We start from the raw sequence: 17,311 nt of genomic DNA on the forward strand, positions 1-17,311 counted from the left end.
GTCGCGTGGCGGTAGCTGAGCTACTGTGCGACGCATGGTGGTCTCATGTCGTCTGTATTAGGTCACCAATACAATGAAGGCCTCATCAAATGTAGCGTTACAACGAAATTTCTCGTGGCACTATTTGTGCTCAAAATTATTCATATTTTCTTGCCACATTGCGTTCTAATCGTATCCTAAAATTTGTCATCTACAACTTCCTTCGTCGTTAGCATGTGGAGCCGACTGCCGTAGCCCGTCGGAGGTTCAAGTCCTCCCTCGGGCATAAGTGTGTGAGTTGTCCACAGTGTTAGTTAGTTCAAATTAGATTAAGTAGTGTGTATTCTTAGGGACCGATGACATCTGCAGTTTGGTCCCCTAAGACCTTACCACAAAAAATTCCAAATTTACTGCCGTAGCTGAGGCTGTGTTGCTACTTAAGTGATTCTGTTCTAGTACACTGTCTAATTAAAAGTATCTGGACACCCGAAGTAATGGTCAGCTGGCTACTGGCTATCACGAGAGTCGGGGCCGTCAGTGTAAAAGGAGTCGTAGAGTACTGTCTTGTCGTTAGTGGAGAAGTAACAATTGAGTGAGTCGTTCAGGAGTGCTCAGTGACTTGCTCGTCGGCAAGTCGGTGGGTGTCACCTGAATGGCAGATCACCAAGCGACATTTCAACCCTTCTAAAGCCCCAAAAGCTGACTGTAGGTGATGTGATTTTGAAGAAGATAAGCAAAGTAACAACAACAGCTAAACCAAGAACTCATGTACTGAGGGACAGGCTCAATCAAGCTTTATGGAGAGTAATTTCTGAGAACATTTCTCGTACATAAATAGCAGTCTGGCTAAAATTACTTTCAGATGAGTTGAAGACAGGTTGGACCCCTAGAAAATAAACAATCCTGTTGGCAGAACATCAGCAACCGAGCATTATAGCAGAGGTGGAAAATATCGCTCATACGCAGCACACTGTGCCTGGTACACGCGGCGCTCGGGGACCACAGCACAGCTACAACACCAGAGGATGGGCTTATAACACTTCGAAACCGGTCGTGCGGAAATAAAGTAATTTACAACTGAAGCGGTATTTTAAACTTCTGCCCTATGAAACATTTATTCCAACAGTTAAAGGCCTCTACCAGAATGTGACCATCTTCAGATCACTTACACCATGATGGTCGACGGTGGCGGTGAAGTGAGCAGGTGTTATGACTCCACGACCATCAGCTCAGTTGTTGTGGAGTCATAAGACCTGCTCCGCTCACCGCCACAAACGACCATCACCGTATAATTATATGGATGTTGTGTCTAGAACGAAATTAGAAGTATGTTACTACCTTCAGCTGCTGACGGGCGTTGATATATATTGACGAGGACAGGTGAATGTGTTCCCCGACCGGGACTCGAACCCGGGAGCTCCTGCTTACATGACAGCCGCACTATCCTCTCTGCCCTCGGTGGCTCAGATGGATAGAGCGTCTGTCATGTAAGTAGAAGATCCCGGGTTCGAGTCCCGGTCGGGGCACACATTTTCATCTGTCCCCGTTGATATATATCAACGCCCGTCATCAGCTGAAGGTATTAATATAATTTTAATCACCGTGAAAGTGCCTTAAAACGGTCACATTCTGACAGAAACCGGTAATGGTTGAAATGGCTCTGAGCACTATGGGACTTAACGTCTACGTTCATCAGTCTCCTAGAGCTTAGAACTACTTAAACCTAACCAACCTAAGGACATCACACAACACCCAGTCATCACGAGGCAGAGAAGAAACCGGTAATCGTTGTTCATGAGGGGTGCATTATTTTTAACCTATTTTAACCTTAGGTTCATATTTTAACATGCACCTGAAGGTGAGACATATGTCTCGAAATCGAATAGTGCTTCGCTTTTTAAAAATAAGTAAATTTTACAACCGTTGCGGTTTTTATCATTGACGGTGGATACTAGATGTGGACGTAAGTTCAGCAACCGGATAGTGATTCGCATTTTAGAAATAAATATTTTTACAATTGTAGCGAATTTTTTCATTGATAATGAATAACAGTTGTGGATGTCCCGTGAAGAGAAACGTGTCTCGTGAAGAAAAACGTTATCAATGAATATTTTACTGCAGTCATGACTGTTTTTAGTCCTTTTTAAAGTATTGCGAAGGGTGGTTCAAAAAATTCGCATGAAATCAGAGGAAGGAATCACTCGTTCAAGCCATAACCTTGACTTAAACTACGTACTTCGCAGTTATATATGAATTCACTATATTCTTCGTCCTTTTTCGTTGAGAGCTGTTGAAACTGAAAATGGGTGTGACTTAAGAAATTTTACTATTCGTGCCACCAATTTCTGTAAGTGCTCCATGCCTGAAAATCCAGCACAAAGTGCTTCGACGCATAGAACAGTGAGTCCCGACTGTTGATGGTTGTAATTTTTTTGCTCTTTCATTGTCATCCGCAAGTTTAAATTCTTTCTACAAGGTACTATAATGTTGTCTCGTAGCAAATAAGCAGTACATGTCGCTTACGCGAACTAAGAATTCTCATCCCTCTCTTCTGTCATTTACATTCATTTTAAGGGCTGTTATGATAGATCGCTGGACTGTCTCTTTGTGTACAAACACCCGTTGTGCCTGTGAACGTCCATCATACCACAAACAAACAGCAAAGGGTAAACAGCTCTGACGCCACGATTCTGCCAAACTCAGAGAGTTGTGCCGACCGCAAGACGCCGCACCGCAATGCTAAATGAAATATCGCGCTGTTTGGGGTACTTCCGAGAAGGACCGAGCAAACACCCCGGGCTTTCGCCTATCCACGGTCAACACACGCTGAACACATGACGTTTGGCGCTACGAGTTCACGCAGCTCACTATTTTTTTGCATGACACGGTGAAGGCAAGCAGTTTGGTACAGTAATTCTTGGCAACTTGGAAGCATTTGAAGCCGACCACACCAGTGCTTCTTAGCGAAAGTACGACAAGATGAGCTCTTGCACTGAGGATTTCTTTGTTGATAGAGCACAGCGTATTCCCATGGATGGGAAGTCATCATCAGATGTAGCACTAAGTTAAAGACCTGACTCAGGAGAGTGAGTAGAGAACCTTGCTATTTACGTTGAATGACGCTGTGGAGGCCGACAATATTCGTGGCAGTCTTAGAATTTTTGTGCATGACACAGTTATCTGCAATGAAATAACGTCGGAAAAATATTGCACAGATATTCGGTCAAATTTTAAGATTTCAAAGTAGGGCTCTACACAAGAAGAAAAAAGTCAAACAGTTCCCTAGTAGCAGAGATAAATATATCTAAATTGGAGGCAGTCAACCCTAAAAAACACCCGGATGTAACAATTTGTAGGGACACGAAATTGAATGATCACATAGATGAAGTCGTAGGTAAAGCACATGATAGACTTCTGTTCATTAATAGAATACTGTGAACACAATCGTGCGCGCATCCTAAACTATTCCTCCACTGTGTGAGACACAGAAAAACATACGACTAACATGGCAAATAAGGGCAATACAAAGATAATGACGTTTGACACGCAGAGAAACGTCACTGAGGTGCTGAATTGACCGACGGTCGAAGGCGGACGTTAAATATCACTCAAGAGCCTAATCGCAAAGTTTGAAGAAAGATTGCTGATATCACTAGCAAGGGAGCACATAGGACTGGTAAAGTGCCAGGACACGACAAAACTCAACATGTCGCCCAGAAAAGATCCGTTAATTTTATTTAACAAGTCGCGCAAGTTATTATTATGAACTTTTTTAAATACGTGAAACTTGACAAGCCCAGATGAACGTAATTATTTATGAACATAAAAAAATCAGCAATAAAGATTTAGTATTTCATGTTTAATGAATATTAATTTAAAATTTCGAATTGTGACCTGACATAGATTTTCACGTCAAAATAAATTCGACAAAGCACAGGTTGAATTCCGAGATAGAAACAGTTCAATTAACGTGCTCCAGAATCATACATCAAACATGAATAAACATTTTGTTCACGCATATGTTTGTGCAGTCCTAAAGCATGGAATGCACACCGACCAGGTCAGCGCAGCGAAAGAGCATCATGAAATCGCTGACCCGCGCGGCAGTGGAAAGATCGGACAGCGGCACATTTTCAACAAGACAAGAGTTCAGCGCCCCCTCTCGACGTTGATTTAACCACCCGCCCTTCGCTCGTCGGCGCTAGTTCGGGTCGCAGACTTCGAGAGCATCAATACTGAGTGGGAGGAAGACATTACGTAGCCTGCGTTCTGAAATTAGTAATGGCGAAAAGTACTTCCATGTATGAGTCACTGAAAGTTAAGTAATTATTATCTTCTTTGTAGAAATAAAGTGGTACATTAATCAGCATCTGATTTGTACAGATCATTTTGGGTTCCTGCTAACAGCGAACAGTTCCGAATATCTGTTGGTACAGTCTTCACACTAAGGTGATCACCAAACAAGTGCAGAAACCAGTGATGGCCACGGCTTCGCGGAGTGGCCGCGCGGTTTGAGGAGCCATGTCACGGACTGCGTGCTCGCTTCCGCCGGAGGTTAGAGTCCTCCCTCGGGCATTGGTGTGTCAGTGTGTGTGTTGTTCTTAGCATAAGTTAGTTTAAGTAACGTGTAAGTGTAGGGACCGATGACCTCAGCAGTTTGGTCCCTTACGAATTTACAACCCTTGAGACTAAATTTCAAGGCTGTCTTCCACCAAGACAAGCGACATGCTTCCAGACATGAATTTTGGTAGAATAGAAAATTACACACCTGCTCAAAGTGATCCTGAACCGCGGAAAATGCTAATACATCCACGTGTCACATAACATACAGCATCTCTCCTTGGATGGCCATGCTGAAGGTATCGGTGATAAACTACCGAAGGAAGGCTCATCTGCAACGACGATAAGTTGGTGCATTGGAGGACGCGCGTGCTCCACGGTGGCACACGAGAAGGCAGTTGCTTAGCTATACAGACAAAGAGATTGCACCACATTTTAGAGTTCATGTCGAAGCACCACACGGACCATCTACTGAGTGAGCAGTATAATCTGTAACTCCACACACATCGCTTCCGTAGCGACGTCAAGAGTCGTGATTGGCGTAACTACTGTGGGAAAATGGGCAGTTATTCAGTCATTCTTCCCGCGTTCCAAACGAAAATGCAGTGGGTAGGAAACTTTATATGTGACGCCATAGAAGGACCATCTTGCATGCACTGCACAGTGGGCTGCAGAGTGGAGATGCAGATATAGGTATAGAATGTAATGGCTCTTGTACGCTGCCTGTCTCAGACGCATCTGTAAAGCCCGGAAACTTCATTACTCACCTGTCCCGCGGCGAGAGGGCGGAGACGCCGGCGTCGCCCAAGGGAAACCACTGAAACTGATGTACACACGCCACTGTTTGTAGAGCTGCACGCTGGGCGCTCTCCAGAGTATCGCCTCTGGAGGCACGGGCATAGCCAGTGTGCCGCCAGCCGCTCTCCGTGGAATACCGGTGGCACAGTGGTGCCGGCTGGCAGCTAGGCGTGTGCTTGCACGCACTCCAGAAACAGCTCCCGCATTTGAGATCAGTGTAACTTTCACGTAGTGCTTATGACTGAGGCTGTACTACTGAAACGTACTAACGTACTGATTCTCTCGCCGACAGCAAATGAGCCCTTACTGCACTGAGGCAAATTATTGTCTTAACTAAAGTGCGCGTCATTTATGTCGGCGGCCGAGTTCAGGTTCGCTCTGCGCATCAGACGACACAAATGTCAGCCAATGAACAGAGAACGACGTTGCCAGATCTCGACTGCAGTGCAGAGCATGGACGAGTGTCTTCAGTTTTAGAAACGTTCAGTCACAAATAAAGTAATAGAGCAAAAGCAACGTCTTGATAGCATACTTTCTTTTATAGAAAGTTTGGAAAAAGCATTCTTTATACCAATTGCTTCATATTCTATTAATTAATTAGACCCAACAAGCAATAAGACTCCTAATTCAGGCGATAGCAAGGAAAGGTGTTTGTATCAATCTCACGAACCGCTTTTTCGCAATAAAGAACAGCGGTAATTGTTTATTTCCTATTGTACTTCGACGAAGCGTGAGTAATTCATAGTCTTACCAACAGTGTTTGTCAGTATTTTGCGTGACGTGTTATAGTCCTCATGGCGTAATGTAGTCAGACGACTCACGGCGTAATGTAGTCAGACGAGGTGCGTTAGCATAATGGTTAAGCTGCTGGGCTTATACGCGGAAGGTTATGAGTTCAGACCTTGTGCGGTGTTTAATATTTTCAATATTTAAAAACAATATCGAAGTTCCGTACTTCACGAATTATATTCGTTTGAATGTAATTTTTTGAAATTTCTAGTGCTTTGCCTCTTCATTAACCATTTCGCTGCAGATACGTGCTCCCCACATTCCGCGCTGTGCGCGATTTTGTCATCACTGCACTGCTCGCCTGTGCAGACACATGGTGTTGCCACTGCTTTGACACACTTATCATTCGATTTCACAAAAACTATTTGACCCAAAACTTTGATTATTACACGTCTTCTTGACCGATACCTTCCCCCCATAAATGACTTAATTTTGTTTCGATGTTCAACGCAGTTATTATGCAGCATTAAATGTAGTAAACCATTGCACGAAATTTTGAAGAGTTTACAGAGGTAGAAGTCCATAGCGTATTCTTTCGGTATGGTCGATTTTAGTTGCCACAATGTTGAGAATGAAATGTGGACAAGATACCTAAACTTCATATAAAACTTACTCCATAACAATGTCTCATTTAATTTAAGTACCACATAGGTGTCGTATGTAATATTGAGAAATATTCCGTCTTTCGCGACTGTAGTAAAAGTTTTATTTACACCGGACGCGTTTGACTTTATTTTAAAGCACTTGTTACAGTCGCGAAAGACGGAATATTTCTCAATATTACGTACGACACGTATGTGGTACTTAAATGAGATATTGTTATATAGTAAATTTTATATGAAATTTAGGTATCTTGTCCACATTTCATTCTCAACATTGTGGCAACTAAAAACGACCATACGGAAAGTATACTCTATGGACTTTTACCTCTGCAAACTCTTCAAAATTTCGTGCAATGGTTTACTATATTTAATGCTGCATAATAACTGCGTTGAACATCGAAATAAAATTAAGTCATTTATGGAGGGAAGGTATCAGTAAAGGAAATATGTAAAAATCTAATTTTTGGGCCAAATAGTTTTTGTGGAATCGAATGATAAGAGTGTCAAAGCAGTCGGAACACGATGTGTGTGCACAGGCGAGCAGTGCAGTGACAAAATCGCGCACAGCGCGGAATGCAGGGAGCACGTCTTTGTAACAGCAAAAGGGTTAATGCGGCCGTGGTGGCTGTACTTCATGAACTGCGCTCTCCCCCCTACACGTAAGCTTGCGAACTATGCTATACTATGGCGCTGCTTCTCTTGGCGCGTGCGTCGTGTGCAACTGGCAACGCCGCAATCTCCCGCGTCTGGGCGGGCATGCACGAGCCGCCAAGATAAAAGAATTGAACTATAATTAACTAGCTCGAGAAAAGGTCTGATGGCTGTTACAGGACAGAAGAACCTGTAGGAGAAAGACACGGCGAACTATAAACATGAAAACTATGCATGAGTGAGGTGAATGCTTCGAAATCCGCGCCATAAGTAATGGCATACATTTTATCCGTTTCTCACGCTATATGCCGACAACAACGGTGAAGTCACTGATGACAGTGCCAATAAAGCAGTTATTAAACACGATTTTCCGAAACTCCTTCACCAAACAAGACGGAGTAAATATTCCTGAATTCAAATCAAGAACAACTGCCAAGACGAGAAACATAGAAGTAGATATCCTCGGTGCGCAAAGCAGCTTAAATCACTTAATAAAAGCAAGGCCTCCGGTCCAGACTGTATACCAGTCATGTTCCTCCCAGAGTATGCTGATACAATTTCCATATTTAGCCATTATATACAACCGCTCGCTCACAGAAAGATCCCTACGTAAAGAGTGGAAAATTGCTCAAGTCACACCAATACCCAAAAAGGGGAGTAGGAGTAATCCGCTGAATTACAGGCCCATATCACTAACGCCGATTTGCAGTAGGGTTTTGAAACTTATACTGTATTCGAGTATTATGAAGTACCTCGAACAAACCGATTTATTGACACGTAGTCAGCACGGATTCACAAAATATCGTTCTTGCGATACACAACTAGCTATTTATACTCGTGAAGTAATGAGTGCTATCGACAGGGGATGTCAAATTAATTCCATATTTTTAGATTCCCAAAAGGCCTTAGACACCGTTCCTCACAAGCGTCTTCTAGCCAAACGCTGTGCCTCTGGAATATCGCCTCAGTTGTGCGACTGTATTCGTGATTTCCAGTCAGACAGGTCACAGTTCGTAGTAATAGACGGAAATTCATCGAGTAAAACAGAAATAATATCCGGCGCTCCCCAAGGAAGTGTTATGGCCCTGTATTGTTTCTGATCTGTATTAACAATATAGGAGACAATTTCAGTAGCCGTCTGAGATTGTTTGCAGATGATGCTGTCATTTAACGTCCTGTAAAGTCCTCAGATGATCAAAACGAACTGCATAATGATTTAGGTAAGATATCTGTATGATGTGAAAAGTGGTACTTAACCCGTAATAAAGAAAAGTGTGAAGTTATTCACATGAGTACTAAAAGAAATCCGCTAAATTTCGATTACGCGATAAGTCACAAAAATCTGAATGCTATAAATTCAACTAATACTTACGGATTACAATTACAAACCCCCTAAATTATAACGATCACATAGATGACATTGTGGGTAGAGCCAACCAAAGACTGCGATTCACTGGCAGAACATATAGAAGGTGCATCACGTCTACTAAAGAGACTGCTTGCAGCACGCTTATCCGCCCTATTCTGGAGTATTGCTGTCCTGTGTGGGATCCGCATCAGGTGGGACTGACGGATGACATCGAAACAGCACAAAGAAGGGCAGCTCGTTTTGTATTATCGCGATGTGGGGGAAATCGTGCCACAGACATCATACGTGAATTGGAGTGGCAATCATTGAAACAAAGTCGTTCTTCGTTGCGACGGGATATGAAATTTCAATCACCAGTTTTCTCCTTCGATTGCGAAAACATTCTGTTGGCACCCACGTACATAGGGAGACATGATCATCACGATAAAATAAGAGAAATCAGAGCTCGTACAGAAAAATTAAAGCCCTCGTATTTCTCGCGCGCTGTTCGAGAGTGGAACGTTAGAGAAAGGGCTTGAAGCTGGTTCACTGTCAGGCACTTCATTGTGAATAGCAGAGTAATGACGCAGATGTAGATGTAGATGTAGATGATCGTCGACATACCACGCGACATACGAATCGTTTCTGCCATATATAAAAGGCCACGCTCCCAGGTGATCTTGTAAACCCCAGCCTGCCAGAGCATCAAGCCATCTTTAACGAAACCCAGGTGTGCTACTTCCTTCGGTAGAGGACGAAAAGCAGCTTTGTGCTTGCTGAGGTTCCGTTCTATTTTGAAAAATAGGCTCCCAACATATTGTAGGAAAGCCACAGATTTAAATCTTTCTACCTCTTCATCGGCATTTCTTATTCTCATCTTTGGTTTCATTCGTAACTCCTTTGTATTTTCTACGGAGAAGAAGAAGACGAATCTATGTGGTTGAACGGCCGAAATATAGTAGACTATGTCTTCCTTGGCTGCTATCCTAGCCTCAAATCCATACTGAAGCAATGAAACAGCTGGTGGTATGTAGAATTTCAGCTGCGTTTCTGTGGTTGTCTTTTTGTTCAATGTTAATCTTATAGTTTTACAAGCACCCCTAAAATTTTGCTGTCTGGTTCTTTATATATTTATCGTAATGTAATGAAATGTCGCAGACCAGACAGTAAAAATTGTACACTTCTCGATTATACCGTTTTCTACCACTGTTTTGCATCGTACCCTTCGTTTTTCTCAGACTCCACTACTTTTGTATTTTGTACAGATAGTTTGAAATTATAATTTTCAAGAATTTGATTTAATTTAAAAATAGTTCTTTGCAGTTTTTCTTCTGAACTGGCTATTTTAGCCTGACCATCGGCATGGATTAACGTTTCTGAAATAATGTTACTTATCTAGTTTTATTGCTTTGTTGTTTTTTGTTCCTCTTTCTACATTTCAATCATTTAGTTTATGTAGGGAAATGCTTTACTTAGAGGAGGGTCCACTTACGAACACACGATGTTTTTCGGTTGGTAATTGAGTCTATTGGCTTATTTTAGAGTCTCCTGAAGGAATGCGCACTAGAAACCACCCTAGGTGGTACGCCATTTTCTACAGTTTACATTGTTTTTAGATATGATGTTGTGTTCTGCGCAGTACTTCTAAATATTTCGCTTCCTACACATTAAAGTGCTATATAACATATTGCAATTATATGGATTATATTGTGAATTATTCATGTGCTATGTAATTTGAAAACTAGTTGTATAACATGTGGGCAGTTACGCCATATGTCGTCATTTGGGCTTCGTTTTGTACTTTGATAATGAAGGTATTTTATCACAGATCATATGATACTTGCAAATCTCTTTCGTATCTTCGTAATTCTACTTCTTCGAAACTAGAAATTAGCGTCAGTTTCCAACTATTCTGCTTCATTTGATTTCTCTTACAGGTTATTAGTCTGCAGCAGAGTAATAATTTAATAGACTGTTAAATACAGTATTGGCAATCTTATCTCTATTGCAAAATTTCTACATTTCAATTTACTTGTAGGACCAAATTTTAGATTTTTATGAAAATCATTCATTTGCAATACCCTTAGTTTTTGAACTAATTCCTCATTATATGACAATTACAAATGTTGATGTTCATCTATACTTACAAAATATTGATAATATGAGTTCAATCATCAGTATTTCACTATTGGTACTTAAGTCTCTGAAACACCATGTTAATGAAAAACTATCAGTGTCGACTTTGCTAAGAAGCATGGATACTTGTTGCCACTATCAATAATTTTTTCGTCATTTAAACTAATTTTTTACTGTATAAGTGTCATAATGACGCCAGATCCATATATTTTTTACTTGTCAGTCGTCTCCATAGTGTGGACAGCAGGTGGGGGGGGGGGCATAAAAGTGGGAGGAGAACGATATTTTTTCACGAACTAAGGAACATGTGCCATTGTTGTATCTGACAGTGGACTAATGCCTTTCATTGTTCTTTCAGTTCATGCTTTCATGGTATCAAGAAATTTAGGGAATACGTTGATGCATGATGGAAAAACAGATAAACCAAATTTTATTTGTGATGATTGCTATAATACAAGAAAAGAATATTCTGCAAACTGAACATGTACAGATCTATTATCAAAAGTCAATTATTACCTCAAAAATCTCTTTCTGCATTTTCAGTGTGATGCTTTAAACATACTGTATTGCATCACCAGTACTTCAGATCCATAACTAAAAGAAGCTGCAACAAAATATTTCATTTGTATAGCCAAATCCTCAGCTTCTGAAGGACTACTTTCCCTACCATCAACGCAATAAACCGAGGGGGAAATTTTTATCAACTTTTACTTTTACAATCTGTAGACGAAACGTTTTCAGATACTTAAATGTATGTGTTTGTGTATAAAGAAGTATTGACTACTTTTATCAGCAGTGGCAAGTAAGATGTGATGCTTTGAAAATATGCAATATGTAAATTTTCAGTACCTAAGAGGAACCAACTTAGTAACATGACCTGACACAAAAATAGCTAGAAAATTCTTACACATAGTGTGCAGCTGTTTGATAGGAATGCCTACCCTATTGTGTACGCATATATTCAGAATATAGGAAGTAGTTATCAGTGAAATGCATGATTGAAACACTATATCGCTTCATACATAATATTGTATTAGTTGAGTGAAGTGACACAACACAGCAAAATATAAAGTTAAACCAAATACAGCGCTCGGTCGCAAAATTAAGTCTTTTGAGCTGGTTTCGACACGTACATGAGTGCCTTAATCAGAAATTAAATTCAGATTGGCATGTCACTTATAAAATAAATATCAAGCGATAAAGCTTTAGTCACAAAATTTGTAAAAAAGAATACATGTAAGGCGAGCCACTGTGGGCTGCTTGTACATGTAAAGCCACGGGATTTTTAAAAATTTTGTAACTAAAGCTTTAGCGCTAGAAATTTATGTTATACTTGACATGCGAGAATAGAAGCTTTCGAAATGAGGTGCTACAGAAGAATGCTGAAGATTAGATGGGTAGATCACATAACTAATGGGGAGGTATTGAATAGGATTGGGGAGAAGTTTGTGGCACAACTTGACGAGAAGAAGGGATCGGTTGGTAGGACATGTTCTGAGGCATCAAGGGATCACCAATTTAGTATTGGAGGGCAGTGTGGAGGGTAAAAATCGTAGAGGGAGACCAAGAGATGAATACACCAAGCAGATTCAGAAGGATGTAGATTGCATTAGGTACTGGGAGATGAAGAAGCTTGCACGGGATAGAGTAGCATGGAGAGCTGCATCAAACAAGTCTCAGGACTGAAGACCACAACAACAACAACTTGACATGCCGATTTGAATGTAATTCCTGATGATGGCACTCATAAAAGTGTTGAAACCAGGTCAAAAGCTTAATTTTTGCATCCAAGGGCTGTAATTGCTTTAACTTTAATTTGTAGATGGTTGCTGACTATGCAGCCATGTTTAAAACTTTACAGTGTGAAATCTAATATAATTCCAGAGAGATTCAACGTATTATCTGTTATACATTATGGATATAAAGCAGAGAGTGTATGACTAGTGTCCGCTAAACACCTTTACTGATTTCAAGTAAATTTGGCACAGGCATTGCAGGTCTAACGAGTATCAACACTGTGGAGTTTATAGCCTCCCAGCAACAACAGGAGCAGACAGATGGGCAAAAACGTGTTTCTTCCAGCCTCTGGCATATAGGCTGCCCTACATGACAGGCATGTTGTGTGGGAACGGTATGGGCCTTCCAAAAGAACTTCCTTAGCAGGGCAGCCAACGTCTCAAGAGAGAAATACAGTTTTGGGGGCTCTGGCGAGTAGGCGTAATTGCATGACTGGATTTTCTTTGTTGAACTCTAATGTTGGTTCTATACATGCTGATGAGCATGGTTTGGGACAGGTTGAAATTGATGGAGGAGGGGATGGACTCAGTGAGGGAGACGAGAAAGACAGAGGGCAGATACATGAGGCGAAGTGGAAGTAAACAGGAGTAGTGGGCAGGTAGGAAAGAAAGAAGGGAAGGTGGAGATGGAAAAAGAGAGGTGAAGGACGACATAGTCAGAGAAAGGGAGAAAGTATATGTGATCAAAGAGACAGGGTGGAGTAAATGAACTATGTGTGTGCTAAGAGGTGATGAGACAGAGAGAGATGAGGAGATAGATAGAGGGGGACGATAAGGTGGACAGAGGGAGGAAGGGGTGAATGCACGGATGGGGAGGAGGACATCTGTTCAATATGTGTGTCGAATGCATATGCGGGAGAAGCTGCGGGGAAAAGTCTCAGTACCAGCTTCATAGCTGAGTGATGATTCGATAGAGTTACTATGATTCACGTACTTAACTTCAGTAATTTGTAGCACATTCAGACAGATGAAGTACGAAGAATAATGTAGTTCTGGCGATTTAATTTATAGTGCGAATTTGTCAAAGAATATAACTTTAAATGCGAGAGAAATGCTATTCAGCCCTGTGTAACATTCCAACTCACATTCAACTTTACAAACCAGAATACTATCGTCTCAAAAACATAATTATGAATCCATGAAAAGTTTTGTGTGCCCTTCAGGAAGAGTTATCGCTGATCGCGGAATGAAGTGAAGCAATGACTGACGAAATAACCAGCTTCCAAGCAATTTGTGACAGGAAACTTTCAGAGCATATTTGCAACACACAAAAACGCTCTATCGGCAAGTAAGTATTCTCAAGCTAATGTCGCCATGTAGAAAACTGATGTTCATCACAGCACATATAATGAATTAGTCCACCCAACCCTCAAATACTGCAGCGCCTGTTCAACAGCACAGACCTCGGCCAGCATACTGCTCAACATTTGAAACACAGCATAAAGTGGTTCTTAGACTATGTCATACCAAGTACAGACAAAAAAGTGACCAAGACTAATGGCGAACTACATTCAAACCCGTTACAAATAATAATGGTTAAGAGCGATCACGGCCCGCCAAATACGTGTGTGACTATGACCAAGGGATAACGATGCTGAAAAGCTGTACTCCGTGTATCAAAGATGGTTAGTTGTAGATCTCATAGATATTTTTCTTCCCCTTCCTCTTCTTCTTTTTCTTCTTCTTCTTCTTCTTCTTCTTCTTCCACCTCTGCCGTGTGGTAGGACTTGCTCAGGCTTGCAACGACATTTGTTCCTTCCATCGTTTTCTTTCCTCTTCGAATGCATGTTTCATCTTGATGAAAAAAATATAATATATGTTTTGGTAATCATGAGTCCTCCACTCGTAGCATTTGGGATATCTGCATTTGCCTATTTTCCTCAACCTTTACGTTTACGCCAAATATTTCCAGTTCCTTCTAAAATCTATATTTCCTTTATGACTTAACTTTATGTGTCAGCTATGTTTCTAAGAAATTTCGTTTAGTTGACCTGTAAACTAATTTTACCATTTTTCTCATTAACCTAGATTCACTTTCAAGCAAGAGTGTTACTAGCGACGCCACTTTATAAAATTTAAGAAAAGCTTGAGTTCGAACTTTATTTTGGAAAGATCTTCGAATAATTTCTCGATCTTGTCTTTCTTTCTCTTGGCTTTCTTTGTACATTATCATGGCCCCTAAAAATTTTAATATGTCTGTGTGCTCTATGATCATCATTTCTATTACTATATTTGCACTTACTAGACTTTTTGCACAGGAAGCTATGTCTTTCGTTCCATATTGTACGTAACGTGTTAAATATCTAACATTTTTTTGTAATTCATATGAAGCTCTCTGTAGTTCATCTTCACTGGTCAAGGTTTAAAGTTGATCATATGCAAATAGCATAGTCATTCTACTAAGACAAAGTCGAATGTATAACTCTATTGCTTCATTTTCCATTTCCATGACCATATAAGTTCTTCTGTGTATGTATCTAAGAGCTGTAGCCAAAGACTGCAAAATTTTCCCACATTTTAAAATTCTTTTATCTTTTCTCATTGTACCAAATTATTTGGACTTTTCTGTTAGCATTACACGCATTAAGTGCGCCTCCTTAGCTGGAGAGTGGACAGCGTAGATGGCTGCCATGTGGAAGACCCGGATTCGCTTCCTGGTACTGCCAAACATTTTTCTTTGGTGGGAGGGCTTGTACGGAACTTTGTTTTAAATCCTCTCAAGAGTTATGAGATCGCTATTTAAACCTTCACTTTCTGCTGCCTTTCTGTTCTTTGTGTATCTGAGAGCGTGATCTAGTTCCTCGTATTCAATGTGGACTGGATTTGATTTTACTGTTCTTGTTGAGTACTAAATAATACGTCCACAATTATTCATAATAATGATGCCAGTCTTTGTTATTTATTACCCTAATACCTGCCGCATCCTTTTTCATGTTGTTCAGAAGTCTTACAATTTTATATCCAAGTGTTTGTCTCCCTTGGACATTAGTTACAATCCGCTCTAGGAAGCTACTTCAGCCATCCTGATACAGCTTCCTGCTTAGTTTTTTTTACTTCTTCTCTTCGCTTTTTTGTATGCTATTTAATCCAACTACAAAAATGTCTAAGAATTTTCAAGGATTTTATTCAAGTGTTTCGACGTGAGGGAGCTGTTGTCTCCGGTGGCACGTTGCAAAGTAACTGCATTTCGCTTTATTTATTTTCCTTTAAGCCGGTATTGCATTGAAAATATCTGGACGTCTGAGCAAGTATCGACAGTATGCGGCCGGCCGGTGTGGCCGTGCGGTTAAAGGCGCTTCAGTCTGGAACCGCGTGACCGCTACGGTCGCAGGTTCGAATCCTGCCTCGGGCATGGATGTGTGTGATGTCCTTAGGTTAGTTAGGTTTAATTAGTTCTAAGTTCTAGGCGACTGATGACCTCAGAAGTTGAGTCGCATAGTGCTCAGAGCCATTTGAACCATCTTTTTTGACAGTATGCGTTGTGTGCTTCATTTGGGAACAAACTTGTTCAGGCCACTCACGGCACTTGCTTTTGGTAACAGTAAGGCGTACATTACTCTTGATCCTCATACTTGCATTCAATATTGCCTTCTCCTCTCTATGCTTTGCTTTCCCAGCAATGTCAGTTGTCCGTTACCGGTGCTACACGGAAGTGTAGGTAGGTTTATTGATGAAGAATCGACTGATATGCATCTGTTCCCTATACGATGTATGATGGTCCTGGCTGAGGTCGCTACTATTTTCTCTTGCTAGAAGCTCGCCTTGATGCAGCTTGATGCACGTGAAGTAGCATATGGTACAAAATTGGAATGCGATACTAGGAGCAGATGTACCATTTCCGTGAGAGAGTCCGTCAATTGGACTGAACTTGCTTCTGATTGGTCGGCACATTCGGGTCCTAGGCGCCGAAAAGCCTAACTTCTCTTATTAATTAATTATATACTTTTCATTGTATTTACACAGTTTTCAGTATTATAATCTCTCAGGGTTACCCAACGAGTCCACCGTTTTTGTTTCTTAAATTTCACCAGCTGCCGGCCGGAGTGGCCGTGCGGTTCTAGGCGCTACAGTCTGGAACCGAGCGACCGCTACAGTCGCAGGTTCGAATCCTGCCTCGGGCATGGGTGTGTGTGATGTCCTTAGGTTAGTTAGGTTTAATTAGTTCTAAGTTCTAGGCGACTGATTACCTCAGAAGTTAAGTCGCGTAGTGCTCAGAGCCATTTGAAACATTTTCACCAGTTTTGGGAAACATAAGAGTAACCATATGGCAACCGAAATGTTTCGGACGCCTTTGGGTCGCTTTGGCCCTACTGGGAGGCGAAGTACTTCGGCTGCATTAGCCAGACTGTTTCGGGGGTTCTGAAGATCCGGTCACGCTACTGTGTTTCGGGTGTTCATCAGAACCAGATGTGTATTTCTGTACCTGGCGGACATGTCGTACTCAATATCGGGAGTTGTCAGAAAAGCAAGCTATGTCGAGTATTGTAGAATACCGTGTAAAAAGTGATATTTTAAAATGTAAATAAACAGGATCATTAATGAGAGGTGTCGCCTGCCATCATTGTCAGTACTACAGATCTTGCCCTAATGTATGTTCAAGATAACAGCATAGCAGCCTCCACAGATGAAGATCCCACGACGAACGAACTGTC

At 41.3% G+C, this 17,311-nt stretch overlaps 1 protein-coding gene and 1 non-coding gene across 2 annotated transcripts in view; both read left to right on the forward strand.

The window, feature by feature from the left end:
- LOC124798449 (sex peptide receptor) overlaps nt 1-17,311 on the forward strand; it is a 527,798-nt gene that overhangs the window by 248,981 nt on the left and 261,506 nt on the right. The gene's annotated exons all lie outside the window — the stretch shown is intronic.
- Trnat-ugu lies at nt 1,431-1,505 on the forward strand. The gene has a single exon. It is a non-coding gene; the product is annotated as a tRNA-Thr (tRNA).

This window comes from Schistocerca piceifrons, chromosome 5, assembly GCF_021461385.2.
Source record: "Schistocerca piceifrons isolate TAMUIC-IGC-003096 chromosome 5, iqSchPice1.1, whole genome shotgun sequence".
Classification (NCBI taxonomy): domain Eukaryota; kingdom Metazoa; phylum Arthropoda; class Insecta; order Orthoptera; family Acrididae; genus Schistocerca; species Schistocerca piceifrons.